Source organism: Canis aureus, chromosome 21, assembly GCF_053574225.1.
Source record: "Canis aureus isolate CA01 chromosome 21, VMU_Caureus_v.1.0, whole genome shotgun sequence".
Lineage (NCBI taxonomy): Eukaryota > Metazoa > Chordata > Mammalia > Carnivora > Canidae > Canis > Canis aureus.
Genome location: NC_135631.1, coordinates 41470964 through 41493653, shown reverse-complemented (window position 1 = coordinate 41493653; position 22690 = coordinate 41470964). Strand labels below are relative to the sequence as shown.

General features: G+C 48.1%; 1 protein-coding gene across 7 annotated transcripts in view; it reads left to right on the top strand.

Annotated features, from left to right (window-relative positions):
- Nucleotides 1-22690, top strand: part of ATXN7L1 (ataxin 7 like 1) — a 244795-nt gene that overhangs the window by 145284 nt on the left and 76821 nt on the right. The window contains exon 1 of one of the 7 annotated variants that reach the window (XM_077864005.1): nt 21754-22041. The exons of the other annotated variants lie outside the window; for them this stretch is intronic. The gene's annotated coding sequence lies outside the window, so the exon portion shown is untranslated. Of the gene's footprint in view, nt 1-21753; nt 22042-22690 lie in introns of those variants that run through there. 7 annotated transcript variants of the gene reach the window in all.

Below are 22690 nucleotides of genomic sequence, written 5' to 3'. Positions count from 1 at the left end.
GCCCAAGTGGCGGGAGGCAGGGCTGCATCTACCGCGGTGGTGCTCTGGCCTGCCAGCCAGGTGCCGGGCACCCTGGGATCTTCCAGCGGCTGCCCCGAGGGACACCAGCCCCTTGAAGGTAAAGAGAAGGTACCAGGAATTCGGGAGAGAGCCACGGTTAGCTCGGCCTGGTCCACTCGAATTAACCGCCTGCGCCGAGATCGATGCCCAGAGAAGCAGCTGTGGGCCCAGGATGCTCCGAAGCCACAGATGTCAGCCCTCCAGACCGGTTACAGGACGCAGCCGGCGAGTCTAGCTCCCACTTTCCAGGCCGCGCCCCCAAGCGCCCCAGGGCTTAAGGCAGCTCTGTGGTCAGAAGACCTTTCAGGGCTTATATGGGCACCCAGGTTTTAGAGGAATCCCAGGTTAGGGAGGGCTGCGGGGAGGCCCCTCTCCTAGGCTCTCCGGCAGCGCCACCTGTGAAGGCCTTCCTGGCCAGGCCTTCTGCCGCAGCCTCCAACACCAGAAATCCGCTTCAAAAGCAGGGCTCGCTCCCTGTGCTGTTGCTTTTTCAGTAATGGGAGGGGCTTTAGTCTGTCCTCTGTCTATGGAGCTCCCGAATCCTACCTTCCTGTCTCCCCTGGAGGTTCCAGGTACACCCCCCGATTTACATAGGGGTCAGATTTGCCCCAGACGTAATGCAGCCCCTCCTTCCCGACCTGCATGCTCCCTGCTGGCTCCCACCCCAGCTCAAGAGGGAGCTCTGGGGTATCTCTCTAGGATCTGGTCAGCACCATGAGGGGCTTGGAGATCCTAACCGAGTGAGACGCACAGTCATGCATGAATTTAGGAAACCAGAAAGACCCAAAGCCCCAGGTAGCCATTGTGTATGTGGAAGCTCTTTAACCTGGAAAGGTTAAAAGATACTGGGATACCGGTTTTGTCAACTACCTATGCTCCCTAGGGAGAGCCTCCCAAGCCTCTGAGAGATGAGAGGTAGAGCAGAGCCTACCCCATGGGGCCTCCTGAATGGGGTGTGGGAGAAGGGTGCCGTCCAGAGGAAAGTTAAAGCCTGTTGTTGGAAGAAGAGATGAAGGGGGAATGAATGCCGGGCAGGCCAAGGTGCCAAACGCTCTCCTTACCCATCTACTCCTTTGCCTCCTGCCCTCCCTTCCCTTCCCTTATCTGCCGGTCAGCTACTGGTTGCAAAAGGAGAGGTGGCTCTGTTGCGGTGTGCGAGGTGCGTGTGACCGTAATCTTATTCATTTGAGGTCTCGATATAACGTGGACATGCGCAGGCAACGTGATACATGACTTTGGTTCATCACCTGTTTGTGCTTTCTTTCTTTCTTTCCCTTTTTTTAAAAAGATTATTTATTTATTTATTTATTTATTTGAGAAAGTGAGAGAGAGCATAGAGGGAGAGGGAGAAGCAGGCCCCCCGCTGAGCAGGGAGCCCAATGCTGGGCTCCATCCCAGGACCCTGGGATCATGACCTAAGCCAAAGGCAGACACTTACCCGACTGAGCCCCGCAGGTGCCCCTGTGCTGTCTTTCTGCACCTGGAGCCTGAGGGTCCCTCCTCAACTCAGAGCCCAGCCCCTCCCCCCACAGATAAATCCTCTGTCCCTGACCTGGGCTCGACCTGCACGCGGGTGCTGCAGCCTTCTCTGGGCTTTTGTTTTGTTCTGGGCTTCCTGTTCTATTTTTGAACAGTTGTAGCCTGGACACGTGCCTTGGCGGATGCAGAGCCCATGTGAATGGCTAGCATCCGACCTGAATACCTGCCCTGCAGTTAGGGACCTGGCTTTGCCCTGAGTGCCAGGTGGCTGCCTGCCTCCTGTCACCACCCTCCCGACCTGGCTGGCCACATTTTCTCCCCCTACTGTCAACAGCTAACCAAGAACTGCGTGTGAAGAGGTGTTTCCTCGCCTGGGAGATTCCAGAGAGTTCATACCCATCTGTGCCCCGCCTCCGGGGAGCCCTGGGCATCCACACCCAAAAGCCGGATGTGGCCCTGTCGCTCTGGAACAGTGGGTCCAGCAGTGTTGTAGCTTTCTTAAACCTTCTTCAATCCTGTCTACCCCGAGGGTGGAGGTGGATACACTTACCTGGGTTCTTCGGATCACTCAGCTTATGCGAAGCGGCTCACAGGAACTCAGAATTCGGACCACTGACTTGCTGGCACTCATCCAAACAAGAACTTCTGCAAAATGCCCTACCCTTCCTGTGGCCACTGGGGCTGGACCCACGCGAATGCTCTTTGCCCCTCGGGTGTCCTGCCTGTTCTGTCCCCCATCGGGCTCCCCGCAAGGAGCCTGCTTCTTTCTCCCTCTGCCTGTGTCTCTCTGTCTCTTTGTGTCTCTCATGAATAAATAAATAAAACCTTTTTTTAAAAAATTTTTAATAAACAAATAAAAGGGGAGCAGTTTTAAAACAAGAGTGCCAGGATCAAGTTTGGTGACAAAGATATTTGTATCTGATTTAAACTTCACCTGCTCCCATTTCTTCTCCCTCCACCCCCTCCACAAAAAAAAAAAAAAAAAAAAACACACACACACACACAAAGAAACACCTTTTAATGCTGGATATTAACCATTTCCCAGTTGTCTTATTAAGAAGAAATTATAGGGCACCTGGGTGGCTCAGTGGTTGAGCACCTGCCTTTGGCTCAGGTTGTGATCCTGAGGCCCTGGGGATCAAGTCTCGCAGTGGGCTGGGGCAGGGGTGCCTGCTTCTCCCTCTGCCTGTGTCTCTGCCTCTCTCTCTCTCTCTCTCTCTCTCTCTGTCTGTCTGTCTCTCATGAATAAATAAAATCTTTAAAAAAAAAGAAGCAGCAATTATAATTTTGAACTTCTGATTGTAAAATACCAATATTTGTGCTGTTATAAAAAATTCTTGCTGATTAATGAGAAAAAGCAAATATAAAAGTTCAAGAATGAATATGAATAGGTAGTTCATAAGAGAAGAAATTCAAGTAGTCAATGAACATGAAAATGTTCAACCTCAATGGTAAGCAAAAAAATAAACACATAAAGCAAAAACTTATCAAAATGGCAAATGTTTAGAAGTCAACAATACCAAGGATTAGTGAGGAAGAAGGAAAACAGACTACCTTCCAAGCTGATGAGCATGTAAACGGGGGCTCCCTTTCCACCAGGCATTTGACGACGCATATTAAAGGGCCTGGAACCAAAAGCTCTGCTTCTAGGAATTTATGTAAGAAAATAAATAGAAATATGTGCAAGAATTTACTTAAAGGATGTTCACTACAGAATTATGTAGAATAGCAAAAAATTGGAACCAATCTGAATGCCAAACAGTAGGGCTGTGACAAGAGTAAGTGCATGTCTCAAAATAGTTTTATAAAGTGTTTCACGGGGCACCTGAAGTGGGTTAAGTGCCTGATTCTTGGTTTTGGCTCAGGTCCTAATCTCAGGGTTGTGAGATCCAGCCCTGCATCGGGCTTTGTGCTCAGCATGGAGTCTGCTTGGGATTCTCTCTCTGCCTCTCCCTCTGCTCCTCCACCCTGCCCCCCTCTCTCCCTACATTCTCTCTCTCTTCCTCTCTCAAATCAATAAATCTTTTTTAAAAAAATTGTTTCATATAATAGAGCAATGTTCACAATGTGGAAAATAATAAACATTCAATACATTTAATACGCAGTGCTTGGTACAATCTCATTTTTGAAAATATGCACCTTCATGAATTTTTAAACAAAAAGGTGTGTGGTGCCCATGGGTAATTTTTATTTCCTTCCTCATTCATATCTGAATTTTCTAAATCCTTTTACATACATATTACTTATACGATTCAACTTTTTTTTTTAAGATTTTTATTTTTAAGACATCTCCACACCCAACATGGAGCTTGAACTCACAACCCCAAAGTCAAGAGTCACACGTTCCACCAACTGAGCCAACCAGGTGCCCCATATGATTTGATTTTTTTTAACAATTTTAACAAACAAGTAACATGATAACCGTGCCAGAGTTAAGGTGCGTGAGAGCCCACTTTGATTTTGGAGTTTGTTTGGAGGTTGGTTGGTTGGTTGGTTGGTTGGTTGGTTTCTAGGCCAGAATCTAAATGGATCAGAAAAAAACAGCTGGGCCCCTCATACAAAATATCTAATATTATTGTGGAGATTTTCAAATCCTGAAGGGAATAATGAAAAGACGAGGTCTGCTCAGGTTTTCATTTTACCACCTACACCCTGTCATTGAAATTTTTCCTTACAGATATGAAGAGTAACTACTGACATGTCCCAGTGGGATTTTAATTTATATAATGGAGCTAGTATTACATTTTTTCTTATCTTTTAAAAAATCCTTTAAATTCTACTTGTACCCCCTTCTCCTGAGTGAAAAGCAGATTTGCTGGCAGCTTACTAAGGTAGGGATGACATAAATGCCTCCTGAGGCATTTCTTTCTCCTTCCACCTTTCTGCCCCTTTTGAGAGGGCTCCTTTCCTGTGCTTATACCTTCAGCCTGCTGGTGTCCAAATGGGAGGCCCCAGCCAATCAACATGACAACCGCTTCCTCCAAGTATCTGTAGGATGGGAGATGGGGGGATTGATTTGTCTCAGAATAGACTAGAATCATCATTGGAGTATTTGGTGTGTGCTTGGAGCTGATTTTTCACACCATTATCCCTGCTTCACTTTGGAAGTATGGGGTTGGGGACATTTTTTGAAAAATATGCCACGAGTAACAATCTTATCCAGCGTAGTAGGAGAGTAGTCGGGAGCAAAGCTGTTGGGTTTAATGTAAATTTCCGCCATTCACAAGTGAGTGCTCCTCCCACACCTTGGGGTTGTGGGATCTTTGACAGTATTGGAGTCATGTGACCCACTAGGGTGATAATAGTAATGCCTTCAGGCATTATTTAGATAGCTCACCACTCCAGTTATTCAAGATTATAACTTCCTTATTTTTTTTAAAGATTTTATTTATGTATTCATGAGAGACACAGAGAGAGAGAGAGAGGCCAAGACACAGGCAGAGGGAGAAGCAGGCTCCATACAGACAGCTGAATGTGGGACTCGAACCCGGATCTCCAGGATCACGCCCTGGGCTGAAGGCAGGAGCTAAACTGCTGAGCCACCCAAGGATCCCTTCCTTATATTTTTGAAAGCTCTTCTGTTTGGCACCAAAGGCATTCAGGATTCATACTGTTGTGAAGTACAACAGGAAAGAACATGGATTTTAGAAAACTGGGAAGCTCTGAGGAATTACTGGGGCTGCCCAATACTGCGCACTTGTCCCATGCTGGATATGGGGCGTAGCACTTTATATAGTTCTCTCTCTTAATGCCCGCATGGATTCCAGGAGGTGGCTGTTACATCCCCATCCTCCAGATGAGGGCAAAAAGGCTCAGACACGTTAACATTCTTTGCCCAACATTAACATTCTTTGCCCAGCGTTTCTGAGCTGGTAACTGCTGCTGGAGCTGGGTTTTGAACCCCTGCCTAGTTCTTGCCAGGTTGCTGCCTCCCAGAACATTCACCTAAGTAGTGAAATCTGTACTCGAAGTCAGACTTGTGTTATGACTATCGGCGTGGCCTGAGCAAGGAAGTTGCATCAGGTCTGCTTTGGATATAAGATCTTCTGCAACTTGAGTGTGCGGTGGAGCGTCCCAGGGAGCCGGTAAAGCATAGAGTCCACTTTAGCAGGTCGGGGTGGGTGCCACTGATGCCAATGCTGCAGATGGGAGGCCTCCTCCTAGGATAACGCAGCCCTGGGTATGGACGCAGCACTCCACGGGCAGGCGAAGATTCCGTTATGCAGATTATGGATTTAAATTCTGACTGCCAATTAGGGGATGGCTTGGGCAAGCTGTTTAACCTCTCTGGACTTGCTTACTCATCTTGAAAATAAGGATTGAAATAGCAGCTCCTTCTCAGAGTTGTGAGGATTAGATGACATAAGCCACGTGAAGTACTTACAATTGATAGTTCTTAATCAGGATTTGCTTTTATTAGTAACACATGGAGCCACGCCGCCCGGGGTGGAGGAAGAGTGCTCTGGCCTCCGAGTGGGAAGGTTTGGGATCCCGCCAGGGCCACATCTGTAAGCCCGGAGTCTCCCTGGGGGTGAGAGGCTCACCGAGCCCTCATGTGCCTCTGAGCAGGTGGAGGGGTACCTGCATGGCCTCTGGCTCTGGGGATCAGTCAGGGGCTTGGCTCCCCAGGCTTACCCTGGAAGTCCGGGCTGCATCCTGGCTTCCAGGGCCCACATCAGACTCTGCTGAGGCAGGGAGCGCACGGCTGTCCCCCCGGAGCCCTGCCCTTTCCCCCTTGGACCTCGGGTCGCCCTTCTTGGCATGATGCCTCGTATAGTTTAGGGACCTCCCTTCTTGTTGCATTTCTATCTGGGAAGGCCCCGCGGCCCCGCGTGGGATGGCACAGAAGCCAGGGTGCTTCTCCGGGCCCTCGCACTGCCGCCGCTTCACCTGCTGGGCCCCTGCAGCCGCCGCGCACCTGCTCCGCCCCGAGCCTGGTCACCGGGCACCTGGTCGGCAGCATCCGCATTCCCAGGCCCTGGCCCCGCCTGTTGGACGTTGTGGGTCCGGTGGGGCCAACAGATCAGGAGATGGTTGCCACGAACGAGGTACTTGGTTCGGGTTCCAAAGAGGAAGGGGCGCTGCGTCACTCAGGGCCACAGGGGGAGGCACCCCAGTCAGCCAGGAGGCAGGGGAAACAGAGACAGCAGAGGCCAGAGCCTCTACTGTGGTTCCGTGGTTTCCAGGAGAAGGAACAGGTAAGGCAGAGTAAGGAGGCTCAAGACTGGCCTGGAATAATCGAAGCAGGCTCTGGGGTGTAGGGGCTGTCTCTGGTCCTCTGTATCTGACCCTGGGGTGATTGGGATAGGCAACAGGGGCCTCGACTGTAAAGGAGGGGGTGCAGGGTATGGGTTTTAGATTGGTTGGTTTGCATATGACAGATACACTTGTGGGCGAGTCCTTTACTACCTCCGGGAATTGGCCAGCCCGACAGGTCAACAAGGCCCTAAGATGTCAAAGCATCAGAAATACAGAGAAATTAAAAGGCAAGATTAATACAGTGACGTATGGAATCCGCATCTTAACCACATCTCAGGGTAATTAATGAGCACACTAAAGTTTGAGAAGCACTGCCCTGGAGCACTCTTCTCTGACATTTTGAGTTGCGTCTGCTAAAAGCAACGGATGGACTAAGCCATTCTGTGTATAAGCAGGGACAGTGGGGTGCCTGGGTGGCTCAGTCGGTGAGGCGTCCGACTCTTGATTTCAGTTCAGGTCATGCTCTCAGGGTTGTGAGATTGAACCCCTGCATCCCAGCTCCATGCTGGGCCTGGAGCCTGCTTAAGATTCTCTCTCTCTCTCTCTCCCTCTGCCCCTGCCCCCTGCATGCACACATGCATACTCCCTCTCACTTTCTCTCTTAAAAAAAAAAAAAAAGGCAAGGATGATGACTATGCATCTACCGGTTTGGGAGACTAGCTACATTGAAATCTTAAATGGACAGCTAAGACAGGAATGTCCAGAACATTAACAATGCCTTCCATTTCCCGGGCATATGCTAATAATCTTCTGTAGCTTGTTAGTAATGATTGGTGTAGCAGTCATAGATACTGTGAAAACAAATGCGGTATTAATTTTTTTTAAGATTTTATTTACTTATTCATGAGAGACACAGAGAGAGAGAGGCAGAGACATATGAGGCAGAGAGAGAAGGCGGTATTGATTTCTATAACAGAACTTATTTAAAAGTAGGGAACTGACCACCTCATCAGTGAATGGAGAAAATAGCCAGTATTTTTATCCCATTTCATAATGAGAATATCGGTCAATAAATTATCCCATACAACTCAGGTTGTATGAGTAGCACTTCAATGTCTTTTAATGGGACATTAATCTCTTTGGTGTTTTGGTATGACCAGCTATCTCTTTGGGCAACCAGTACAATTTCCATTCGTCAGCACGCACAGAAATTCCTTTAGGAGGAGCCCCAACTGGCCCACTCCATTTGGAGAAGAGGCAGTATATTGAGAAAGAATCGAGAGGAAGAGGAACCAGAGCCAAGTGTGGGTGTCGCTTAGAATCACAGTGCTTCGACATAAAGGGGCCTTTGAATCCATCCAGTGAAACCTCTCATTTTAAAGATAAGGACACTAAGGCCCAAGATGTTAGTAGCTTGCATGAGGGCCTGGGACTCCTGGATGCAGAGACAGGGCAGGACACAGGCTCCAGGCCCAGGGCCAGCCTTCGCTGTTCCCCATGGCACTGGAACCATTTTCTCCTCTTCCCCCTTCCTCCCTCCCTCCCCATTTCGGCAGAGCGCCTCCTTCTCTTAGATCCCAGCCAAACGCTTCGTGCCCAGTCTGGCAGTACTGACAGCGCAGCCGTGTATTTCATTTCCTTGCTTTATTTATTTATACCCAGCCTTGTTGCAAAAGGATTTAAGGCAGCTTGTAAAATTGCAAACAAGAGGGCAAGATAAAATAAATTTCAAATAAGTGAGAAAGATGAGACAAAGGAATAAGTAGCTTCCCAGCAGCTTTGCCCAGTGGCACCCGTCTAGGGCTGTGGAGCATCCGGCTGTGAAATCCGGGTGACCGACGGGAGGTCTGTGCACATGACCCCTCTAACTCAGCACTTCGGTGGGTTCTAGCACCTGGCTGGTTTTAGCACCTCTGCCCCTTTGTGGTCAAGATGCTCTTGAAGGTCACTCTGAGGGACTTGGAAATTCTCTGCAGCAAGTGACACCACCTGCAGGGTTGGCCACAGTGGTGATGGTGGCAGTATTGGGGTTGCTGTCGTTGCTCTATTGAGGCCAGGCAAGAGAGAAGAGCTCGCTGGTCCGCAGAACCTTGAGACCGTTAGAGCTGCCCCGATTAGTGCCCCCTGGCCCCTGCAGGCTGGCAGGAGGAGGCTGAGTACAGCCAGAGTCCACAGTCCCTGCTTTCCGCCACCCCCCACTCACCTTTAATCCTTCCTACACCATGTCCACCTCTGCCTCAGCTCTGCCCTCTTGGTTCGGGGAGGCCAGCTCCCTGGATGCTGTGACTTCTTCATTCGAGAGACCCAGGCTTCCTCCCTGCCCTGTACACCTCCACTGTCTCCCACAGACAGGCCTCCTTCTCAGGGAGGCTTTGCCTCAGGCCTGCTGGCTTCCAGAGGCTTGTTCTGACGACCCCCCCCCCCCACTGGTTTGGGTGGCTTCTTTGATGCCTTCCAAGATCCCACTCCTGCAAAATGAATCAAAGCTAACCCCACCAGAAATCCCAGTACTCGTGACAACTCTCATCCCTAGACATGTCTGGAAATGTGCATTTTGTGGCTGTCATAGTAACCAGCATTAATGGGATCAGAGGCACTAAGCGCTCTGCAGTGCCTGGGACAGCTCCGCCCAAGGAGAAATTATCCCACCAGACATGCCAGGTGCATCCCTGCCGATAAACACTGATAAGAACTCAGAAACGCCTAAATATTTACAGTCGTACAGTAGCATCCCAACAGCCACGCTGCAGATTTCTTGGTTTGTGCCCAAGAGTTTAGTGGGAGGAAATCACTAAATTATTTTTATCTACACAGTGTGGTTAGAAAGAATTACATTCTGAGGGGTCAGGCTCTGCTGGGAATTGTTTATTTCATTAGGCCGAAGTCCCACGGTCAGATCAAGCTGCGGCCCGACTCAGGTCACGTGTGGCCCTGCGTGTGGGACCCAGTAACTTCTCAGCTCAGCTGGGCTCCCTGGAGTTGGTGAGAGCCCCGTGAACTGCCAGGGCCGCCTGGTGCTGTCAGACCACCCTAAGCCCCCGAGGAGATGCCAGTAGCCAGCAAAGCACCAGTGACTTGTAACTGGTTGCATTGGGAACATTTCTCCGGAGAGGTTTTGGTTTTTTTCTGCAACAAGCAAAGGAGCAAAGCACTCAAAATTAAATAGACTGTTGCCTCTCATAAAAACCCACTGTTATAGGCAGCCCAGGTGGCTCAGCGGTTTAGCGCTGCCTTCGGCCCAGGGCCTGATCCTGGAGACCCGGGATCGAGTCCCATGTTGGGCTCCCTGCATGGAGCCTGCTTCTCCCTCTGCCTGGTCTCTGCCTCTCTCTCTCTCTCTCTCTCTCTGTGTGTGTGTGTCTCTCATGAATAAATAAATAAAATCTTTAAAAAAAAAAAACCACTGCTACACTCTTAGGCTTAAAAAATAATTTTGAGCCCACTGGCTAAGACAAGTAATTAAGACTAGCCCTCAGACCACTAAGAACTGCCGGCCCCTTGATCCCTGCATCCTGACTTGCTTTACCACGGACTGGCTAATTATTTCCTGATTTACCCATGCATTATCTAACACAATTCGAGTGCCTGCCATGTGCCAAAGTTGAGACAAGGACTTTGACTTAGGCTCTTTAGGGAACAGTGGGAGAGGAAGGCAGGCCCCTGGGTCGGTACAGAGCCGTGCACCACACACTAAGTGGAGGCGTGTGCCCTGCGTATCCTGGGAGCTTCGAGAAGGGGACTCGAGTGCAACCTGGCAGAGGTGCAGGGTGATGGGGTCTCCCAGACAGCCCAGACCTGGTAACTGGCTGAACTGGATCTTGAAATTAAATGAAGAGTTAACCAAGGTGAAGAACGAAAGGGTGGATTCCAGGGAGAGAACACTGTGCACCAAATCAAGTCACAGAGGCCTGAAACAAAAGGCTCTCAGTAGTCCAGTGTGGCAGGAGAGAAGGAGGCTGGGGGCGGGGGGGGGGGGGTGTTCAGAATGAGCCATTGCACCCGGTGCCCCGGAGACAAGCACTGTTACAGATTCCTAGGGGCTGATTCTTCTGCGGCTCAAAGACACGAGAGGCCATTAGACATCTCTCAATGCCACATGTCAATCAAAATAATTAAAAGCAGAAGAACCGGAAAGCTGGTTCATATATTCCAACATCCATCTAGCTCTCCTCCCCAAAAAAGGCTTTTGATAAAATAAGATAAAGTGCCAAAAGATGTGTGTGTTCAATAGCAGGACATGAAGTGAGTGGAATAAAAGTAATAAAAATAAAATAAAATTTCTAAAAACCCAGTCCCTGTAAAACTGAGGAACTGCTGACTCTGGATAGCAGAGCATACTTGGGTTCAGAGTCCAACAGACTTCAGATCCTAAATTCAGGGTCTGCTTACTCACTTGAGTTTTAACTGCTCTGGACTTGGATTTTCTCATCGAAACATGAGGGTGATAATACCGATCTCATCGTGTTATTGTGAAGATTAAACCATGTCATGCCAGTGGTTTTTATTGCCAGTTTTCCGTTTTGTTTGTTTTTTGAGTAATCTCCCTGCCCGGCCTGGGGCTCAGACTCACGACCCCGAGATTCAGAGTCGCATGCTCCGCCGAGGGAGCCAGCCAGCTGCCCCTACCAGCTAAATTGGTTGCTTTTGAAGGTACTAACTTCATCCAGAGCAAGTAACAAGATCATGATATAGGAGGATCAGTTATCCTTTGTGGAATAAAGAACAATCACAGATGAGTTAATAAAACAGATTCTAGAAATATCAAGAACTCCTATTCATTTATGTAATTCACTGGACAAATGTCTGCCACATACTTTTTACGGTCAGGCACCATGTGAGGCTTAGGGAACAGAAGAGTGAACAAGATAGACCCAGTCTCCCTGCTTTCATGAGGTTCATAATCTGGTATGAAAAGGAATATATTTTGGGACTCCCGGGGTGGCTCAGTGGTTGAGCGTCTGACTTCAGCTCAGGTCGTGATCCTGGGATCCTGGGATCAAGTCCCACATGGGAGCCTGCTTCTCCCTCTGCCTGTGTCTCTGTCTCTCATAAATAAATAAATAAATAAATAAATAAATAAATAAATAAATAAATAAATAAAATCTTTAAAAAATAAAAATAAAATAAATTTAAGAGAAAGAAAAGGAATATATTTTAAGGGATCCCTTCCTGAAACCTACCCACTAGAGACTCACCCAGAGGCATATTCCCTGTGTGGCCTGACCTACGCTGGTTTGGCCATGCAGAACTCACGGGTTCTGGTAGAAAATAGTTGCCACTGTTGAGGGTTATAGAAGGTTGAGGTGGTGAGGGCTGCCACTCCCCCATAACCTCGCTACCAGGTTATAGTGGACTCTACTGTCAGACTGATACAGCATTTATCAAACAAATGTTTATCAGCCCGTGGGAAAAAAAACAATTGACTTAACCTGCCTCAGTGAGCATGATGAAGCCCAGCCTCCTCTCCTTGGAGGGTATTCCAGTCATACCCCCGCCAAAGGTTCGCTCAAAGCAGTTGCAAGAATATTCCAAACATGGGACTCAGTTTTGACCAGGCCTCAGGTATCTAGAATACCTCAGATTTCACCAAAAAGAATCCATTCCAAGCATTCATTATACTAAGTCACAAGTTTTCACCAGACAGAAGCTCATTTCCTACGTTCAGAGCATTGATCAAAATATGGATAGCGGAAGGACTTAAAATACCCACTTTACAGGTTTTTTGTGTTTGTTTAAATTTTTATTAAGTTTTTTATTTCAATTCCAGTATAGTTTCAGGTGTACAATATAGTGATTCAACATTTCTCTTAATTTTTTTAACGACTTTATTTATTCATGAGGGACACAGAGAGAAAGAGGCAGAGGGAGAAGCAGGCTCCCCACAGGGAGCCCGATGTGGGAGTCCATCCCAGAACCCCAGGATCATGCCCTGAGCCAAAGGCAGATGCTCAACCACTGAGCCCCCCAGGCGTCCCAGCATTTCTGTATATTACTCAGTACTCATCATGATGAGTGTGCTCTTAATCCCCATCACCTATTTTGCCCATCACCCACTCATCTCCACTTAGTAACCACTTTTGGATTGTGACCTCTCAGATTAATACTGGTTACCCAATCTGGACTTTGTATTCTTTTTTTTTTTTTTTTTTTTAAGATTTTATTTACTTATTTGACAGAGGGAGAGAAAGCACAAGCAGGGGGAGTGGCAGGCAGAGGGAGAGGGAGAAGTAGGCTCCCCACAGAGCAGGGAGCCCAACGTGGGGCTTGACCCCAAGACCCCGGGATCACGATCTGAGCCAAAGGCAGACGTTCAACCGACTGAGCCACCCAGGCATCCCTGGACTTTGTATTTTTGATAGCCTGTGACCTGATCACCCCTAGAGGTAAAGCTTAGACTAACTGGCTCATTCGCAATAGAGCACCAGTCATACTCAAGTCCTTTTTTTCTCTTTTATTTATTTTTACTCAAGTACTTTAAAGTATTTTATAGACATTATAACCATGTTCCATTTCTCTGTCCTATTCAAAAAGTTTGATTCCCAGTGGCAGGCAGGGGGGCCGGATTATATCCAAAGTGACCATAAATCCCGGTTTGTTTAGGAAGGTTGCACGGGGCCCCATCCATTTCACATCGCTTTTTACTTTCAGAGGTGTCCATTTAGGATAATACAGTATATGGTTACTCTATTTATAGAAAATGCAGTAGCGCAGAACAGAGAACACCCAGGAGAACTGGGTTTGAATCCCATCTCCGCCAGTTCCCAGTAGGCAGGCCTTAGGCAGATTGCCTGATCCTGATAAATCTTACTTTCCTCATTTGTAAACTGAGAGTGATACACTTGCTTGCGCTCCTTCCCTTGTCACTTTTTAAGGAAGATACCACTTATCCCATGGATGTGAATAAACTTTGTGGGGAGAGAACAGCACTAGCAAGAGTTAGGGGTTCCTCCTGTCCTTCAACCCGACATCAGTTTATGCTTTGATTTGACTCTGGCTTCGGAGAAAACCAGCTTTAGAATATAGATCATAGGAGTGCCTGGAGGGCAGTTGGCTAAGCTTTTGGCTTAGGATGTGATCTCAGGGTGGGGAGATGGAGCCCTGCGTCAGGCTCCTGGCTCAGAACAGAAGTCTGCTTAAGACTCTCTCTCTCAAAAAAAAAAAAAAAAAAAAAAAGACTCTCTCTGCCCCTCCCCCGCTCTCTCTCTGGCCTTCCCCCATCTACTTGCCTGTGTGTGTGTGTGTGTGTGTGTGTGTGTGTGTGAGTGGGCGTGCGTACGCGCAGTCTCTCTCTCTAAAAAAAAACTAATCTCTAGAATATAGATTACGTCAACTCTTTCACTTGTCTTCCTGTAGAGTGGAGAGACCTGTGTGTAGTCCTACTTCTGCCAAGGAAGTAAAAGCCACCCGCTTTCTGCTTGGGGACTTACTTTTCCCCTTAATTCCGCCAGAGAAGAGAGCGTGAGCCTTACAAGTTGATCATAAGCCCTTCTTTTGCTTTAAAGTGGATTCATGTAAAAACTTTCAGTTCAACTTACCCTTCTTCATATGAGTAGAACTATTGAAAATTTGACACGACCTCACTAGAGAGAGCCAAAGGTGAAAGCCCCAGCTGGAGTATACCACCTTGTTGATGCCTGGGCGGAGCCAGTGTTGCCATGGCAACAGTCACACCTGAGGTGAGGATGGGGTGGGGTGCCTTGGAAGTACTGTTTTGCATAATAATGTAGAGTTTTCTTTTTTCAAAGTGAAATTGCTTTTTTTCTTACTGTGAAAGTAATACACTGTAAAAACTGCCCAAATTTCAGGAAATCTAAGAAAGTAAATATTTTGGTGTAAGACTTTATGGTCGCTTTTCTGTGTGTGTTTGTCTCTGTGTTCTACATGTTTATCTATATGTATGTGTCTTATATTAAAAAAAATAAAAGTGGAATCCTATTATAGACATTACTTTGGAATCTGCCTTTTTTTTTTCATTTAAATTTGTTGAGGACACATTTCAGTAAATAGAAATCGCCATCATCATTTTTATAGCTTCCTGGCATCCCATGGAGTAGCTGTGTCAGTCATTTACTTTCCCAGTGCCTGATTACTTGTTATTTAGGCTTGGTTAGGGGTACAGTGTCTACCCCTTTTGCTGTAATTTTTAAAAATCAAAATAAGATATCTACTCTCAAAAAAAAAAAAAAAAGGAGAGAGAGAGAGAGAGAGAGACACTGAGGTGGCTCAGCAGTTGAATGTCTGCCTTCTGCCCAGGATGTAATCGTGGAGTCCCACATCGGGGTCCCTGCAGGGAGCCTGCTTCTCCCTCTGCCTATGTCTCTGCCTCTCTCTATGTGTGTGTGTGTGTCTCTCATGAATAAATAAAATCTTAAAAAAAAAAAAAAAGAAAAAGATACCTACTCCTAATGCATGTGCGTGCATGCACGCGTGTGCACACATACACCCATACTTTTCAAAATTCCACCAGAGGAAGTTTCATTTATTTATCAGTTCGTCTTCTTTGCATTTAGGTGGGAAGAGTCCTGACAATTGAAGTATAGACCAGGAAAAGCTAGAAAAGCTATAGTCAAAAGCTATAGACCAACAAAAGCAAAGGGTAGTTCGCTGGGAGTGGAAAGCCTTGCAAACTGCCTCAAGTAGGGTCAGTTACTTGCGGAATAACCTCATACACAGGAGCCCCGGCCAGTCACTCCCCAGGCAGCCCTGCTGTCAGTAGCCCTTCATCAGTGAAAGGGCCTAATCACCAGAAGACTCCTTTCAAGAGAGAAAAACTCGCGTACACTTGCAGGTGTTTGCATGTGACACGTCCTGTGTCCGTATCATGAACTCTGCCCTGAGTGAAGCGCCTTGGGAACCTGGCCAGGAGCACTTGCTGAGCACCGTGCCCCAGGCAGCATCCGTGGGAGCACCCATCGGGCTTCCACTGAGAAGCAGTTTACACTTAGCTTATACAGGAACCTAGCAGGCTTGATGGTCTGACTTCCAAGTTCAGCAAATTAGCACCGAGAAGGGTGACGGAGGCAGGCCCTGCCAGTAAGAAGAAGTGACACCAGAAGGCAGGAAAATAAAAGTGAAAGGCTGAAAGTGGGAAACTGAGGCCCCTTTTGTGCTGGAACAAATCTCCCTGCACACTTTCTCAGTCTTTGCAAACTGTGGGCACTGCCTGTGATGGTGGGACACTCAGCTTAGTGAGTCCTCACCTCCGTTTTACATGGTGGGAGACGAGAACGCGTCGGCGTGCTTTTTACTTAGGGGAGATAAATATCCTCTTTTGGAATTTTGGTCACATCCCTGTGGTCACACTCAGGCTCAGGGAAGAATTTACGACTTCAGACAGATCAGGGTCAGGAAGTTTGAAGGTTACAGTTGTAGGGTTCTGAAGTCATCACCACTTTACAGCAAAGTCTAGAATAGAATGCCCTGAATGGTGATCTTGAGTTATCAAAAAAAAAAAAAAAGATCAAATAATGTTCAAAGTCTACCATTTAAGAGGACAAAGTACAGTGGGATGATCTTTTTTGGAAAGATTCCTGTTACAAAGTGCCTCCAATTTTTTTTTGCGGGCGAGGGGGGGATGATTCAGTGTTTTAAATTTTAGGTGGAAAGCCTTTCTACCTTCTCCCTACCTTGAATCACAAACATAACTTTTAAAACCATCAAATTTGACTGGAAGGGAAGAAAAAGAGAAACCTGAAAAAAATATTGTACTTGAAAATAATTAATTGCTTAAAAGAAAATTAATTACCACACCAGATCTGAGACGCATTTAACGTGAAGGTTTTCACCTTCCAGGGTCCACCTAGTAAGGTATATGTCTATCTTTGTTGTGTACGTTATGAGGAATTTCCATCATTCATTCAAAACATGTATTAAAAACTCACAGCAAGGCTTCTATGCGTGGCTAGGCATCAGCCTTCAAGATAAATGAGACTCAGAACTGGCCCTCGAGGAACTTACAGTCTAGTGGTCTGATTCCAGTCAACTCACATTTTTTTTTAAGACTATTTGTTTACTTGACAGAGAGAGCACGTGCACACAAGCAAGGGGAGCGGCAGGCAGAGGGAGAGGGAGAAGCAGGCTCCCCGCTGAGGGGAGACCCTGCTGTGGGGGTCCCTCCCAGGACCCCAGGATCGTGACCTGGGCCGAAGGCAGGCACCTAACAGACTGAGCCGCCCAGGTGCCCCCCGGTCAACCCACACGTGCAGTCACCTTCCACGTGGCGCAGTATGGCTCAGGCTGGCTGGAATGGACAGTCTCCTGAAAACCCCAGGGTTTGTGGCCTCCGTGCGTTTCACACTGGCCGTGAGTCCACAGCACGCAGGACTAAGCCCAAAGCCAGGTGCCGGTAAGATCAGGAAGGCTGGCTCAGGCCCCCTGAATCCAGGCAGGAGTGACGAGCCTTGAGCTGGGCCGCAGGTCCTGAGGTCCTGACCTGAGCAGTGCAGGGCAGCGCAGGGCCGAGAACCCGAGGGCTAGAGCCAAACCTTCGGCCACAGCTGCTGCCACGCTTACCTTGCCTCTCTGTCTCCTGACACCTCGGACCTCTGTCCCTTTTTTGGCTCTTTTTCCTGATCGCCTTTCCACGTGTCCAGGCCACGTTTTGAAGACCTTCCTGGTCCCTGACCGGCTTCCTCCCGTGCGTAGGTACTGGATGCAGCTCCCTTCGCTCCCGATGCCCAGAGTGTGGGCCCAGGGCCTCAACTGGGTCTTCCCCGGTGCCATCCTGTGGCCCTCGACAGAGCACCGTTTGTCTGACCTGTGGGACCACTGCCTTTGCTGAGCACACCCATTCTAACCACAGCAAGTTTCCTAACATCCCATAGCCCTCTCTTAGCCCACGTTCACGAATTTGGTAGTACAGATTAGGTGGTCATGCCTCAAGGATTTTCAGAAGTTCCTGATTTTAAATAGCCTACCCCGCCTTCCCTAAATACGCCAGTGCTTGTCGAACCATGTGTCCTACTTTGGGGTTTTAAAAAAAATGGTCTCTATACTCAGAGGATTCACAAGTTATGTGGAAGTATTCTACTCACTTTGTATCTTGTAAGCAAATAAGTTTTCCTACTGAGACTGTTCTCATTTACCCAGGCCCTGTATTCTTTTCAGGGAGCAGAGATGCAAATGTCCTGTGGTCACCAAAACAACCTCAAATAAACCAGTGAGAGGTGCCACCTGTACATTCCTCTGACCACAGAACCTCTTCAGTCAACAGAAGTTTCTGCATTTGATTACTGCTCACCAGCTAGGCTGCTACAGTCACTTTGAACATAAAGTCCACCTTGATACCTGGCTTCTCTGGCCTTTGCTATTTCTTTTTTCTTTCTTTAAGATTTTTTTTTTATTTATTTGACAGAGAGAGTCAAGAGAGCACAAGCAGAGGGGGGGGGAGCAGCAGAGGGAGAGGGAGAAGCAGACTCTCCACTGAAAAGGGGACCCCACGTGGGGCTTGACCCCAGAACCCTAGGATCATAACCTGAGCCAAAGGCAGACACCCAACTAACTGAGCCACCCAGTTGTCCCTGTGGCCTTTGCTTCTATGTTTTGTTGTGTGTTCAGGGAGAAAGGAGAGGGAGAGGTAGATTCATAAGGTAGATTCATAATTCCAGACCTTCTCCCCTCCTGCCCTTCACGTTCGGCATCACTGGTCATGGCCCTGAGCACTTGAGTTTCTGACAAATGTCCCCATTCACCCCTATAAACTCTGTGGCCACCTGCAGGAACTCACGACCGTGTTCCTTTGGAGGAAGGGCCCCAAACCTGCAAAAAAGTCGCTCACAGTGTATCACGCTATAGTGATAATTTTTCTATCAAGCTATGAGTGTGTCCACTTGCCACAGACAGGGCTCACCACTGCGGGGCCCTTCATTTGATCCAATATTTTTCAGTGGCTTCTGCTGCAAAAGAACTCAACAGAAGCATGACTCTGAAATACAATGTTAGTATGCCACCGCACGGCATACTAAGCCAAATCCCTCCTACATGCGAGACAGCACACCTTGGAAAAGCAGACTACATAATGTTCAGTTTGGCAGGCCTGCTGGGACATTCTGCTCGGGTTTCTCCTTAGACCAGGATTAGGTGAAGAGCCAGGGGTTGGCACGTGAGTGAACTAATCAAATCAGAGAAGGACAGGGTGCACACCAGGTGGAGGTTGGTTGCTTCCCGTTGACATCGTAGCTCTGGAGCCCAGCTGCCTGAAGCTCGCAGGCATGGCGAGGAGCCTTCTGTGTTAGGGAGTGTGATCTGCACTGCTACAGAAAAAGCCATGAAGACAGGGAGTTCTAAGAAAATCTAGTGAGATGTTGTGCTTTTATAATACAACCACTCTTGTGGCCTTTTTAGTTCGAGCAATACGTGTTCTGGAAACATGGTAGAGGCGAGCAAGAAAGGCTGGATTAGGAATGAGGAGACCCGGTGCTGCTTATTACTTACATCCTGGCCGTGGACGTGCTTTGTGGCCTCTCCAGAACCTCAGTGTACTTGTCTGAAAATGGGAATAATAACGCCTGAATAGAAAGCACCAAGCCAGCAGAGCAGGAGTCGTCGCTCGCTCGCTCGCTGGTGGGGCTGACACCAAGGCCTCTCTGGGCCTCAGCTTTCTTCCTTTGTTGCATGGGCCCTGCTCATTCAGGATGCCTCTGAGGATCAAAGAATATAACGTGCATGAAGGGGACATGCAATCCAGAGTTCTACGTGAAGGGCATGCCTCGTGAAAGTTCTGGGGTCACTCTATGGAGTCAGTTGCCAACCCAGAGGCCGGGGCTGGTTTGAGACTCACTTTGGCCTACCTCATCCATCTCTCCTGTGGCCGACCTTTCCCGACCTTTCCCGTTCTCCCCTTCCCCACCCCCAGGCTTCCTCCTCCCCAGCTCTTTCCTTTGTCTGGGATGATTTCAATTGCCTTTGCTCTTCCCTCTTGATCCATCAGGCAACTGCTGTGTCACCCCAGGGCTCCATTTCAGATCCCAGCGAAACCATTTCTATATATGGTTTATAAAATGTGAATTCCTTTGGGCGGAAAGGGGGAGCCATCATGTGGGCTAGAGTTCATCACCGTTATCCTGCTGAACCTCAGAACCGGAGGAACCACGTTTGCTTTCCAGAATAAACACGAATCTGGCCTAAGTTACAGTGGCTTTTACAAGCAACCTGTTACTACTTACCCATTACTTTTCCCTAAACCTCTGCAATGGAGAGGTGGCGCCATTTTATTCTTCATATCAGAAGTAGATGATAAATGATAGATAAGTACTGTGGACCAAGAAAGAATTCACTGAAAGTTTAAGCCAATGGCGATTTACTTGGGCGGTTGGAGTTGGAATTGGAATTGAGGAGACGCAGATTCAGGTAGAAACCTGGGCCATGTTCTAAGGAAGACAAAGAGGGGGCAGGGTGGGACTGTGTAAATAAGGCTAGGAGTGCAGTCCTCATTCAGGTCCTCTATGCAAAACAGGATTGAAATTAGTTTCTCTGGGTTTGGCTGAGTTAATATACAAATAGGGAGATTGAACCGTGTTAATTGCATGGGCTCTTTCTGAAGAGTGAGGATGATCCAGGTGTCATGATGAGGAGGAAATTAAGTCCTGGCTGAGGGCTTGCAGCTGGCTGAAAAGTTTTTAAGAAGTTCATGGTTCAGGGATCCCTGGGTGGCGCAGCGGTTTGGCGCCTGCCTCTGGCCCAGGGCATGATCCTGGAGACCCGGGATCGGATCCCACGTCGGGCCCCCGGTGCGTGGAGCCTGCTTCTGCCTATGTCTTTGCCTCCCTCTCTCTCTCTCTCTCTGTGACTATCATAAATAAATAAAAAATGATAATAAAAAGAAAAGAAGTTCATGGCTCCTGCGATAAGGCCGTTCATTTATTCCTCCTCCTCCTCTGGCCCCCTGACCCCATTTTAAAAAGAGACTGTCTTAGCTAGGCTTGCTTGCTGCATTTTGAAATCTCCTTTATTAGAGAGGAAGATAGATAGATGATGATAGATAGATAGATAGATAGATAGATGATAGATAGATAGATAGATAGATAGATAGATAGATAGATAGATAGAGATAGGGGACTTGAGACCACTCAGCAATTTAAAATTTCTCACTCTTACATCTACACCCCAGTTCTCTTGCAATTCAGCTTCTCAGATCCTCAGATAACTCTAAAATTGTATCCGGTGAATTGTCTTGGTCCTAAACAGAGATGGTGCTTAATGCATTCTGGAAAAGATGTGGAAAACCTCGTTAAATCAGCGACGTCAACATCCATATTTTATTTTGCGAGACGAAAACACTTCGTTCGCTGTCACCACAAGAGCACAGAGTGCAGTCCCGATGAAGGAGAAAGGTTGACCCTAGCAACCCTAAACTCAAAGGGGACAGGGAAACCTTTCTCGGGACCAGGTCAGAAACAGCCCATGGACGCGGCCCCCTCCGTGTGCGTCCTGTGTGGCTCCGTGACTTCCCTGCCCGGAGAAGGGAGTTTGAAAGTCCCTTGCTTGTTTCTTGAAATCTCCGTTCAGCACACCCCCCCCTTTTTTTTTTCCTCCTGTGGGGTTTGCCAACTTCCAAATTCCAATGCCTCTGCAGTCACCCCCAGATGTGCATCAAGGCCTCGGCATTCGCAAGATCTCTTAAGTCTATCTCGAAGTCAAAAGATGCTTCAAGGAAGCACCCGGTTCCTTCTGCTAATAACGGCAGTTTGTCATGTGACACCTGCCCCTCCCCCCACACGCTGATTCTCTCCGAAAACCCCCCACCCACCCCACCAATAAACTCGGTTGACGTCTGTCCTTTATCTGCCAACATCTCCGTTTCCTTCAAGGTGGTAATCTTTTGCTTTTGTTATTTAAGTTCTGCTTTATTCTTAATTGTTACCCAATTGCTGTGGGGCTTGCATAAACAGTTAACAAAAACACGGCGCACGAGGCAGCCGTTTCGCTTTCCGTGCTTGTTGTTCTTGGCACCGGGTCAGTTCTATGAACTTCTGGTGTCCAACTGGTAGGACCTGAAACTCTGTGTTTAACAAGTGCCTGTAGTCAAAACAGTTGGCGTGTGCAAGCTCGGATCGCTGGTGCCGCTGCAGCTGGTCAGCCATCGGTCCGGGACCGTGCAGAGCTCGAATCACGTTGCTCGGTTCAGGGTTGGGCTTTTGTTGTTTAGTTGTTGGGGTTGTTGTTTTGTTTTGTTTTTTTCCTTTTTTTTTTTTCCTCTTTTTCTGTGATGGCATCCGCGCTAATGTGGATCTCTTCAGGTTCCAAATGTACAACATGTTTACAGTCGTCGTAGAATCAGATTAAGTTGGCAGCCTGAGTCTCTCTGTAAGTGGTTTTAGTTTACATTTCTTCTTCTAGCAGGATGTTTTGCATAATTTTGCTGATCCTGGGTTATTTATAGACTTTTTTTTTTTTTTTGAAGAAATGGGGATGCATGAGTTTTCGGTTCTAACTGGGGAAAGTAAATCCGTTTCTGTGCCTGTGCAGCAGAGGGTTATTTGAGCTCTTGAAAATTAATTTCTCCTCGAGGTCACCCGATAACATTCCGGAGCGTACTGTCCAGCCGCTGACATCGGACACCCTGATGATTGTCTCGGGACGGGTTGTTTTCCTTTGCTCGGTCAGAAATGGAGTAAAATGAAAGTCATGATGCCATTTCCTCCGGGGCTGCGGGGAGGGTGGATGCAGGGATCGGGCATTGTCTCCGACGGGCCGCAGTGGGTCCACGGTGGCTGTTCGGTGCCACCCGCGGGCAGCCGAGTTCACAGGCCACCGCAGCCCGCCCAGCAGCCGCTTGGCGGGGACCCCCCCACCCCGCCCCAGGGCCTGGGGGAGGGGCAGAGGAAGGCCGGCCGCCGGCAAGTCCAAGGCTTGTAAAAGTTTGTCCTCCCCTAAATGTCAGTGCTACTCGGGGTTGGGACACCAAACAGTAATAATAACCGGCTGCGAGATGGCTTCGTGGCTACTGCATTAC